This window comes from Leguminivora glycinivorella, chromosome 9 (genome assembly GCF_023078275.1).
Source record: "Leguminivora glycinivorella isolate SPB_JAAS2020 chromosome 9, LegGlyc_1.1, whole genome shotgun sequence".
Classification (NCBI taxonomy): Eukaryota; Metazoa; Arthropoda; class Insecta; order Lepidoptera; family Tortricidae; genus Leguminivora; species Leguminivora glycinivorella.
Genome location: NC_062979.1, coordinates 22,284,341 through 22,297,120, shown reverse-complemented (window position 1 = coordinate 22,297,120; position 12,780 = coordinate 22,284,341).

Sequence of the window (12,780 nt, the reverse complement as noted above, 5' to 3'; positions counted from 1 at the left end):
AAATATAAGGCATTTTCCTTTTAAGTCCTTAGTTACATTCATACACAAAAATCGGTCTAATTACTACTTATACTTTGAAATCTTAGCCGATCTACTGATCAGCTTGGAAACTAAAACCCATCAAATTGCTGCCGAGCAATTTGAGGCGTTTTGGATTTGAATATTGAAATAAGTTCGCCTTTGTACCTCCTCCTTCTTCATTTTTTTTAAATTTTATGTGTTGTATATTTTATGTTGGTGGTACAATACTTATTTATCGCCTCTCCCCTTCCATTGGTACTTTGGTACCAGCCACTGTGCAACTAAGGTCTAAAATGATCCACACCTGGATAGGAAGTGTCTTCCTTTTAAGTCCTTAGTTACATTCATACACAAAAATCGGTCTAATTACTACTTATACTTTGAAATCTTAGTCGATCTACTGATCAGCTTGGAAACTAAAACCCATCAAATTGCTGCCGAGCAATTTGAGGCGTTTTGGATTTGAATATTGAAATAAGTTCGCCTTTGTACCTCCTCCTTCTTCATTTTTTTTAAATTTTATGTGTTGTATATTTTATGTTGGTGGTACAATACTTATTTATCGCCTCTCCCCTTCCATTGGTACTTTGGTACCAGCCACTGTGCAACTAAGGTCTAAAATGATCCACACCTGGATAGGAAGTGTCTTCGACTAATTGGTCTTCTTTTTTTGGTTATTCTGTTTTGAACGAGTACCTATGCTCAGTTGCTCATTCCTGTTCTAAGACCCTAACCAGGACGCTTTTGTTTAGAGCCTATTACGAAAAGAGTTTTCAACTTTTTATATTAAGTATCCGATCCGGTCCAAGATGGCATCTGGTACGGGCGTAGGCATTTATGCAAATGACTAGTGACTACAGTGGTAGTATCAGCATGGGCAATTATGCCACAGTCTTTTAAGCCGAGACATACGCAATAATTACCTGTGTACATAAGAATATAGTTAGACAAACCCAAGGAAAGAATATCTATATACTCAGCGATAGTCAGGCGGCACTCAAAGCCTTCACATCGCCCAGAGGTGACTCTTGACTGGTATTAAACGGCATCCAAGCTCTTAACAAGCTTGGAAGGCAAAACAAGATGCAACTGGTATGGATACCGGGGCACGAAGGCTTCATTGGCAATGAAAATGCTGATGAACTTGCCAAGGCCAGGTCTGGTCATGAAGGACCATACAAAGGCTAATCACCAAAAAGAGTGGGATGCCCTGGTAGGTCTGAAGCATTCAAAGCTCTTTATGCGGAGGGTAGAATCTGGATGGAGCAAAAAGCTAGGAAAGCTAGGCAAAAGACAACTCTAAATTATAACGGGGGTGTTCACAGGCCATTACGGGATCAAAGGAATGTTGGCCAAGATGGGACACGCTGACTACACAGATTGTCGCATGTGCGGCGAAGAGGAAGAGACCGTCAGACATCTAATGTGTGAATGTCACGCCCTCGCCAGACAAGACAAAGAATGAAGAACTTTGGAGCAGGCTACCTATTACCAAAGGACATCAGAGAGCTACCCATGAGCCTCGTCATCCGATACGTGGAGATGGTCGAGAAGCTCCAGAATAGCTGAAGGATCTTAAGATCTTAGGGGGTAATTGCACAAAAGATCCCGATGGGTCGAAGTGTATCCGGAAGGGCCCCGCAGATTTAAGATGAGTATCCGATCCGATCGAGCGAAGGACCGACTCCTATACATTCTCGAAATTATTCAAGGCGCCATCTTTGATTTTTGTCTTTGACATCCTTCCTATATCCGATATCGGAACGGATAATATGACAACGCTGTATCGCCTATAACCATCATCATATCCAATGATGTTGTCTCACGTTCCACTCTACACAAGCCATCCTCTCTACCATCCATTTCCAAGGTAAAGGTGTTGTCAGAAAAACTTCTCGTTATACCTAACACCTAACTAATCACTACTACTAACTGTCTTATATTGACAGCTCACTATCTGTTTGCAAGATTCTAGTCATAGAACTAAAGATAGAGAGCTAGGTGTGTTTTAATTTCTACAGTTTGCTGATTTACGCAAAAAATAAACAAAAATGTAGGTAAATTTCGCATTATGGCGCTCATATATCTCAGCCGTTATCAATTCCACGCTTATACGCACCTGTAACATTAATTTTGTTCCATTTAATAAATTATCCGAAATTATCCGAATTATTCGAATATTCGAATAATAAAAATTGTATTATCCGAATTATTCGAATATTAAAAATCCGTCGGATAATGCAAACTCTAGCTGTGCCTTACCACATAAAGCGGAATATCATTCGCTATGCCCTACCTCCTACAACTTTGAGTTGGCTTCAATGTTCCATCTATTAGTTGAGGTGGTCTGTGTGCAATGCATACAAAGTACGAGACATTCATATTAATAAATATTAATATAGGAACATTAATTTTATGGAGTCTAAGTGAACAACAAAGTGAATATTTATTGCGGGTTACTTCGGAAGTATGGTAAGACGGACGGTGGCGGAAAGAATACTTATTATAAAGGGGAAGTAAATTTTCATTCAGTTTTATCTTGACAGGGGTAATTTAATACGCTTTGAAACAGAAGTTTGTAGTGAGAGCTTATATCATAAGTTTCTGACGTTTTACGAGAGCTTTATGGAAAATAACATTCACATAATTATATTACCTATAAGGAATATTTTTTAAGAAAAAAAGAAACCGCCGCTTTTGGGGTTCTGGTGAAAGGTACTTGCGAATTTTGGATAATATAGAAATGTGTAGGTATTTCTTAAAACTGCTTTTAATGTAAATGTTTGATTATTTGATGGAAACACAAATGAATATAAGTATACCGTTAAGGTTTGAGGAGTTTCCTCAATTCCTCATGAATCCGATATCCGATTATAAGAAATCGGGCTTGACAAAATTTCACTTGAAAACTCAACATGCTTAACAAACATAACAAAGAAAACGAATCTCCTAACAAATAAATGTCACTGTTCTAAACTTAAATGTATGCTGTTCTTATATAAATACCAAAAGTCACTATAAGTCAGTCAAAAGTCAGTATATGCCTTTTGGTATTAAGTTCGCCTTTTGTACATTGTTTTTACATACATACATACATACAATCACGCCTGTATCCCATAAAGGGGTAGGCAGAACACATGAAACTACTAAAGCTTCAGTGCCATTCTTGGCAAATAAGGGGTTGAAAGAAAACGAAACTGTGCAATAAAGTTTAAATAAATAAATAATAAATAAATAAGTGTGCTTCAGATTTGAGAAGTTCCGTTCTGATCATCATCAGAAGTTCCACTGCACCAAACGTCAGTGTTCTGAACGTAAATGCAAGCTGTTCTTATAAAAATACCAAAGACATAAGCGTGCCGTCGTGCAAAAAACAGACGAATTGAGAACCACCTTCCTTGAGATTTGGGGCGGCGGTTAAAAAGTAAACAACGCTCCAATTATTTACTACTACTGTACAGTTACTAAAAGGAATAAAAAAAATATCAAAGTTTTCCGTGACGTCAGGGGCGGCTCACTGATCAACCGAAACTGAGCCACAAGTACTTGCCGGCGGCCGCGCCCTCGCGGCCCATTCACTTCGCGCAGCGCAATATAGCACTCCATGTCGGTTGCTCGCGTGCGGTCCTGCCTTTTTCAACCCCCGGCTCAAAAACGACGGGGTGTTATAAGTTTGACGTGTCTGTCTGTCTGTCTTTCTGTCTGTCTGTCTGTTTGTTTGTCTGTCTGTCAGTCTGTTTGTCTGTCTGTCTGTCTGTCTGTCTGTCCGTCTGTCCGTCTGTCTGTCTGTCTGTAGCATCGTAGCATCGTGTCTGTAGCAGGAGTATTCTTAGCTATGTTTCATGAAAATCGATTTTCAAAATTTTAATTTTTAGTGCGACGATTTGGTTGACCATCTACAGCGCGTAAACCTAATAAGGGCGATAAATGAAACCAGGCATATAATTCAATATTGTTATCATTAATTAAGAGGTGTTTTTGAGTTACTTTTAATTTTCACCCCATAATGAATTTTTGAAAAAATTCCCAGCAGCAATAAAACTGTAAACGTGGTTGCGATGACAATCAATGACAACAGAACTGTCAACGAGCGGTTAACGCGAGTGTGTTTGCATTACGTTGCGGGCCGAATTATTTTGTATGGATAAAAAAAATATTTAAATTTTTAGTAAAAGTTATCTAATTCCATTTTTTATGTCCTATACTCACCACCGTTAAGAGGTTCGCCCGTATTAGGTTTACACCCTGTATATCTGACAATTTCGCTACATTCTATTTGTCACTTTCATCTGTAACAATTTTTGAATAAAAAAACCTGTTTTATTTCATAGATTACCCGTTTACTAATAAAATAAAATAGACTGAAATCCTTTCCAGAAATTAAACCAATTAATTTAAACAAATCTTCACCACGAGCGATTCACAAAATTAGATTTCCAAAAATCATAAACGGATTTGTAATATGACAGAATATCGTTATTTCTGGAACTTTTCTAATTATTACTTTACTTTAATCAAAGGATTTTAGCCTTTACTATGAAACTCTTAGAGTCCATACGTTTTAAATGATTGACGTTATGAAGTTATGAACTCTCAGTTCATCCGGCCGGAAGATTCTTTGATATGATTAAAGAGGTGAGGACTTCTTTATGTGGCAATTAAGAACTTTGAGTCTATAACTCTAGGTCTATGGCGTGGTCGTTGTTTATGATATTATTGCTATGTTGTTAGGAAGGAATTATGATTATTGAAATATGTTATAGAAAAATGTCTTGGTGTAATAGGTTGTATGGTGAAACGTGTCTATATTAAAATCGATCACTCACACAGTCAAAGACTAAGTGTTAAATTTGTGTCGCTACCATAACGAGGAGCTATTTCAACGGGAGGTGATGGTGGACTCAACGCAATGCTAACTGGGAATAGAGAAAAATGTAGACACTGTTCTTGATATTTGTATCAAGAACAGTGTCTACATTTTTCTCTATTCCCATTTATCTCGTTTTAGTTTTCCTTTCCACTTTTTGTCTAAGGTACAGCAGGGCAAATATCGACTGGGGGGCAAATTTAACTGGTCTATTTTTTCCATGTTTTACAATGTTTGCATTATTAAATATTAGTGTCCACCGGTTATATGTATATGACTGTATGGTAGGCGTGTTCAGTGGATACATGTAGAACTCAACATAATAAAAAAAATGGATCAGTTACAATTGCCCCGCTGTACCTTAGCTCAAATCATATTGAAAACAAACAGTCGTTCACCCAGACGGTCTGAAAAAAAAAACCAATGAAAATACATTTACGAAAAAGTTCCCGAATAAATAGAATTAAATATGGTTTCCCCGTCAATGGTGTTTTTTCGCCACCAACCGGTTAAAAGCGCAAACAGGAGGCCGATTCGGATAGACATTTTTATATATGTATATCGGATCATCATGTTATCCTTTACACGGTTCGCTCCTACTTGTACGTTCACGAATTGGCGAGAGAAAGACTCTTGGGTGTAATGTAACAAAATGACATCATTTCGACTAGGAAAAATTAATTTGAATGGGCTTCTATTTCAACTTTTCACTTACTGAGTTTGTTTATTGGCCGCCGCGGCGCGGCGCTAGCGTCGCTGGTCGGACAACCAAGTATAAGAGTATCATTGAGGATAGTTTTAAGTAAATGAATTTGTCCAGAGGAAGATTACTGTACACACTACAGTCAACACGATGACATTGTACAAAAAGAAGGCTGCATAAATATTTGACATAAGATGGCTCTAGAAAAAAACGCTGTGTCAGATATTTTTGCGTCAGAAAAAAATACTTTTTTTTGTCCTGATGCTTGATAGCTATTTATTTGATTATGCGTCAACTCTTTTATCCACCGATTAGGTTCAGTTCAATTATATTAAATTACTAAAAAAACAGTTTAATGCTATTTGTAACTGTTGTTTTTTTTCAATGGTGTTAAATTTGTTAAATTACTAAAAAAACAGTTTAATGCTATTTAAGTCCAACAAATTTGAAACAAAAAACCGCCTTCAAAAATAAGCGCGTTACAAAACACGGAGAAACTAAAAAGCAAAAAATAATAAACCTTTGAATTCAGATTTCTTATCGTATTGCAATAATCTAAACATCCAAATTATAAACAAATCAATTATTTTTGCAGTCGGTACCAGACCTGTTCGTCGCCTTGCTATTGCCTGTTTGCCCCACCCAACCATACGCAGGCTGGCACCGACTCCAAAAATAATTGATTTGTTTATAATTTGGATGTTTAGATTATTGCAATACGATAAGAAATCTGAATTCAAAGGTTTATTATTTTTTGCTTTTTAGTTTCTCCGTGTTTTGTAACGCGCTTATTTTTGAAGGCGGTTTTATTTTTTGTTAAAAAAGTTTATTTATTTGTTGATTTTTAGTGGTTCCTATTGATATTATATGTATCAGTCCGAATACATGTACACTAGTGAAAGAATTATCCTTTAACTCCTAACCATTGAGGAGTTGACCTTCCATCATCAGCTCAGTCACATAAAATTATTACCATCAGGCGTAAATACTGGTTTACCTTTGAAAAATACACTGAAAACATTACATGTGCCTATAACATTTGAAGAGTTCCCTCGATTTCTCCAGGATCCCATCATCAGACCCTGACTTGGTGCCAATGGGACCATCTCGGGGTTATACCCGTTCGATCAAAAAAAAATTTTTGAAAATCGGTCCGCAATTCTCGGAGATATCGAGGAACATACATACAAAAAAAAAAAAACATTCAGTCGAATTGAGAACCTCCTCCTTTTTTGAAGTCGGTTAAAAATGCCATCGTTCCTAGATAAATCAAACGTCCATCTGATACTATATTTTCTACTAAAAGATAATTCAGGAATCGTCCTTACTTATCCCTTTAAGATGGTCACCCTCGCCTGCAGAAGTCGAAAACTCTGCCTGAAATGTATGGTGACATGTTTGGCGGCGTGTTTGTGTTGGCAACTGTTTTAGTTAATGCCATTTTGTTTGTCTGTCTGTGGGTTCTGTTTGTTGAATGTGAGTTGTCATGTGGGTCATTTGGTTATTTGAATTTTATGTTTTAGAATATTAAGAGGTTGAGAGGGTTGACAATACAATACAATACAAATTCACTTTATTGCACCTCAAACCTCAGAATTCACAAAAGCCCGTTATTCCTGATATTCACAAAAGCATCCAAAAACGATTTTACTTTTATGTTCCGATACATTTTTTTGTGTGTAAAAAAAAATATAAATTATGCGTGTCATATCCATATTAATTATTTAAATCGCTACCTGGGGGGTTACCATGACGTACTAAAGACGTTCACTTTAGGTTGAGAGAAAGGGACACAGCTATAGCAGTTACATAGCTCCGTCCCTCTCTCTCAACCTAAACTGAACGTCTTTAGTACGTCATGGTAACCCCCTGAAATCCGCTTCCTATATATATCACTAAAGAAAATAACGTCACAACAGTTTAATGCTGCTGCAGTTTATCCATACTAATATTATAAACGGGAAAGTGTGTGTGTCTGTTTGTTTGTCCGTCTTTCACGGCAAAACGGAGCGACAAATTGACGTGATTTTTTAAGTGGAGATAGTTGAAGGGATAGAGAGTGACATAGGCTACTTTTTGTCTCTTTCTAACGCGAGCGAAGCCGCGGGAAAAAGCTAGTATAAAATAATTTGAAACCTAAACCATAGCTCAACTGCAGTCACCTTCTTTACCTTTTAAACTGCAAAAATACACCTGCATAACTTGAGTGCCTTTTATCAACTTATCAGTTGGATGGTGATAAGCAATAATGTGTCAACCCACACGCCAACCATTTTGAGAAAATGGCGTCTAAAGATTTTTTCTCATTTTTTTGTGTTTCTCTTTAAAAAAATTGTTTTTTATATAGATTGTTGTGTTTTTCAGCTATAATACGTTCAGTAGTAGTGATTATTGTAGCTTAATTTCAAAACAAACTTCAATTTGACGAAATAATGCCCTTTTCTTTTATTGCGAATTGTTCGACGACGTCAAACTTTTTCAAGACTGTGTTATGATACTTAACCCACTTTTGCTAATTGTTTAAAAATATCTATGAGTCTTAAATAAACATGTTAAAGCACATAAATTGTTATTGTAAAATACTCTACCTACTTATGCATATTTTTAACTTTATAAGTGTTAAGTAACATATCAGTCATGGTCACTTATGTTATTAGGTATAAATAATAAAATAATAATAAATATTATAGGACATTCTTACACAGATTGACTGAGACCCACGGTAAGCTCAAGAAGGCTTGTGTTGTGGGTACTTAGGCAACGATATATATAATATATAAATACTTATATACATAGAAAACATCCATGACTCAGGAACAAATATCTGTGCTCATCACACAAATAAATGCCCTTACCGGGATTCGAACCCGGGACCGCGGCGTAGCAAGCAGGGTCACTACCGATTGCGCCAGACCGGTCGTCATGTAGGAATCAATACATTATTTATTAATCAAACCTTTTAATGATTTTTCTACTCCCGAACTGTTATTCGTCATTTACAGGATTGTGCGTATCGAAAAAACTGAAAACGTATTGTTTGGTTCTGTAATCATGGCAACGCATTGCATTAACGATACTGCGTGCGTGCGCGGGAAGGCTTTGGGCAGCTGAGCTGACAGTGCAAACCTTTGCAATACAGGAAACAGTGTGAATTTCGCGAGAATTATTTAAAAAAACTATTAAAAACTAAGTGCATGGTCGTTGTAAAAGTATTGTATGCAATGGTGTTTAACTGACTCCAAAATACTCGTGGAAAGTACGCCACTCATATTTCTTGACCTCCTTTAAACGCCTGTTGAATAAAATACTATAAATTAACTATTAGAGTAATGATCATTTCTAGACACATATTTAAATTATCTGTGCTTTTTCAACAAAAAATCGTTACAAAAACCAAATAATCATCTTTAAAAAAAACAAACTACTTATCTAAAATATACAACAAAATATTTTTTTACGCTAAGAAATAGACTAAGTCATTTAAATTATGAATAACTCATGACTTGTACAAGAACAAAAGATAAAATATCTTTATCAAAATAATAAACTACCATTCAGTAAGTATTCAAAAATCAAACAATATTTTTATGCATACATTAACACGTCTTAATGTAATTAGTAATTATAAAAAAATAGTAGCTTATATTAGATTTTTATATCAACACGTACTTGTAAAAAATGTTTGCAAATTATAATAACGAATATGTATATTCATGACTTAAAATGTTCAATTTCGTACTGAATTTACCATTCATGTGCAAAAATATACTAATGGACTAAGTCATAACTTATTCAAACATAAATTAATATGAACAGTTATATTTTACAATATAGTGTCATGGTACTTACACCAAAAACGAACAATTTATGACCCGAATATAATTTAACAATAATGACTTATGTTTTATAACACGGGTCGTAGCATAAAACAACGAATAAAATATCATTTTGCAATAATCATTCAAGTCTCATAGTGGGTAACTATGTCATTTTTTGCGTTTTGCAAGAATGAGTCAAGTGTAAAAAAATCGTTGAGTCAACCCTCATAACACATTATTGTAATTTAAATATGTCTTCTGCCAATTACTATAATAAGTTAAGGTTCTTGACACATTAATGCAAAACAGGCAACACACGATATAGGATTTGTGTTAACCTATTTTTTTACTTTTGGGATAGTAAAAATTTTCAAAATGAAAAGGTCATTTTTGCAAATAGAAGTTTAAAAATCCAGCTATAACATGGCATTAAAATCTCATTTTTTTAGTTTTTGTGGGTTGACACATTATTGCTTATCACCATCCAGTTCATCTCACATTGACCACTCCTTTCAAACCAAACTCAAAAATCTCTATATTAATGAACATTGAAAAGCCTTTTTTGCCCGCCATTATTTTGTTTTCGCGACAACCGGAAACGGATATAGAGGGAGACAGAATAATGGCCGTCGGAAATGGTCAGACATGGTGGATTCTTACTTTTTTCTCGTGTGCGCTGGACATTGCTAACTCAATAGTGCTCATATAGACAAGATTGTACGTAAAGCTTATCAGATGTTAGGTTTTGTGATCAGGTCGGCTAAAGTGTTTAAAAAGGCAGATACGTACCTATTACTCTATAAAGCGTTAGTAAGACCACATCTAGAGTACGCATCGGTTATATGGAATCCTCTTTATGCAAAATATGCGAACGCCATCGAAATGGTACAAAAAAAATTTCTGAGAATTATGCATAAAAGGGTAACAGGACAGAAGATGACTTACCAAAACTTGTTAAAGCACTACAAGCTGTCATCATTGTCAACGCGTCGTATAACGTCGGATGCTATAGTCCTCTATAATATATGTAGAAGTGAGTACAACAGCAGCGAGCTGCTTCAACTGTTGCGGTTTCGCGTGCCGCGTAGCGGAGCGCGCTCCGCCGCCCTGTTCGCCGTGCCCAACACCGCCACCAACGCCGGCGTGCGAGCGCCGCTGCGTCGCATATGCGACACTTACAATAAGAGTCTCGTCTCGGTCGATATCTTTAACACAACAAAGATTCAGTACAAAAAGCAAATCCTTCAAATAATCCCAGAGGAATGATAAGGATGATCAGACTACTTTTGTTAGTTTGTTGTTTGTTCTCATTTACTTAAAAATTACCTGAAATAACTATAGTTAGATAAGTTTTTACTTAAGTCATTAATGTTATTCCCTAAGCCCTAGCTTTTTCCTTTTCTTTATGTGTATAGTTATATACCTATATTATGCTGTATGTCACATAATGTTTACTATTCTGTTACTTGCCAAACAATAACATAATTGTTTAAATATAACATTAGTTAATGCGTATAATTTTAGACGTAAACTCAATGTATCAATGTATGTCTCGGTGAGAACTGATGTGGAGGTAAATGCATGTTTACCATATAATTTAGTTTTTATACAAAAGTATGTACATTTAACTCTGTTTGTTCTCCTAATAAATAAAATAAAAATAAAAATAAAATACAGCCAGGAAAACCAAGTGAATGTATGCCTTGTACTATGAAACTATGGTTCTATTTTGAAATCTGTGGGATCTAGTCTCAAAATGGCGAGTATAGCCAATACAGAAAAGACCTTGCTGAGCAAATTTCAAACTAGAAAAATTACAATAGGTCCGGTTTTTGAACGAGGGGGGTAATCTCAAAATTACGACTAGGTATAGGTTCAGTGGAGCGAAGCGCCATGGAGATATGGGTGTACTGAATTTTTGGCGGGAAATTTGGGGATGCTTTAAGTTTTATTTGTGAATAAAAAAATGGGTTGGGGCAGGAAGGTAGGTGTAAGTAAGGGATGAGATTTTAAACAGGTATTTACGGCCCAGCCACGACATTGGTCTAAGCGCGGCAGCGGTGAGCGGCAGCCATACGTGCGAATGAAAAGTCCCATCGCTGTGTCTCGCTCCGATGTATGGCCGCCGCTCCCCGCTGTCGCGCTTAGACCAATGTCGTGGCTGAGCCGTTAGGGTTCTCAAAGGTCGGCAACGACGGCAACGCATTAGTGACTCCCCTGATGTTGCTTATGTCCATGGGTGGCGATGACTGCATCTGCTCGTTTGCTGCCTATTTCATAAAAAAAAAACATAAAGCAACTACCAACATAACTTCATATTTTAACTATAACTTTAATAAGTCTGCCTTTATTGTAGTCATTAAGATAGTTAGTAGTAACATTCGTTATCATGGTTTTAAGTGACGCAAATAAATTGTATGTGGCTTATATCTATAGTTAAAAAAAAAAAAAAATTATTTATTGCCACAACTAAGAAAACTGTACAACTTAATACTAGTTATGTTATAATTTAACATTCAAATAAAACTAAGGTACAGCGGGGTGAATCCCGACTGTGGGGGCAAATGTAACTAATATTTTTTTTCCATTATTACACTATGATGTTGAGTTCTACTGTATCCACTGAACACGCCTACCATATATGTACTTACTTACATGTACAACCCTGTGGTGGACACTCTATTTAATAATGCACATATTGTAAAACATGGTTGATTGTCGACAATTTTTTTGTGTATTTCCAAAAAAAGTATTCTTTTTTTGCACATTCTTTAGTCATCGTCAACGGTTAAACCTATGTAACTATGTTTTTCAATTGAATGCTAAATTAGGTACAAAAGAGCAATTTTTAACAAGCCGAAAGGCCCGCTAATGATATTTAAAGTTTTTCTTTAAAAAATTACACTTCCGTCGGGACTCGAACCCGCATCAACCGTAGACTAGGCGGCCCTAGCAATGCACGGACGAGAAGTTTCCAAAGTTTCAGAACATTCCTCATGAGAATTTTCGGTAACTTCTGAGAATGTTCTCGAGAACGAGAATTTATCAGAATACTTAGTAACTTCGTAGTTTATACCATAATTTCGTCAAACTCAGCAAGTCAAGACGTAGTCCCGTGGTAGTGCGCTGGCTTCGTATGCCGATGTTCTCAGGTTCGATCCTGATAGCGATATTTTTGTTATTATTTTGTTTTTTTTTTATATATATTGACATGACTAAAAACAGGCATCAAGAAATAATAGTTCGGTACCTAATTTAAAAAAGTCAGGACTAAACTGTGAAGTCTGAAAGTCGAAATGTTCCCTGAAGTATAGTGAGAATTTAAGCAACTTATTGGGAACATCACTTATCACCAAAATAGGTAACTGTAA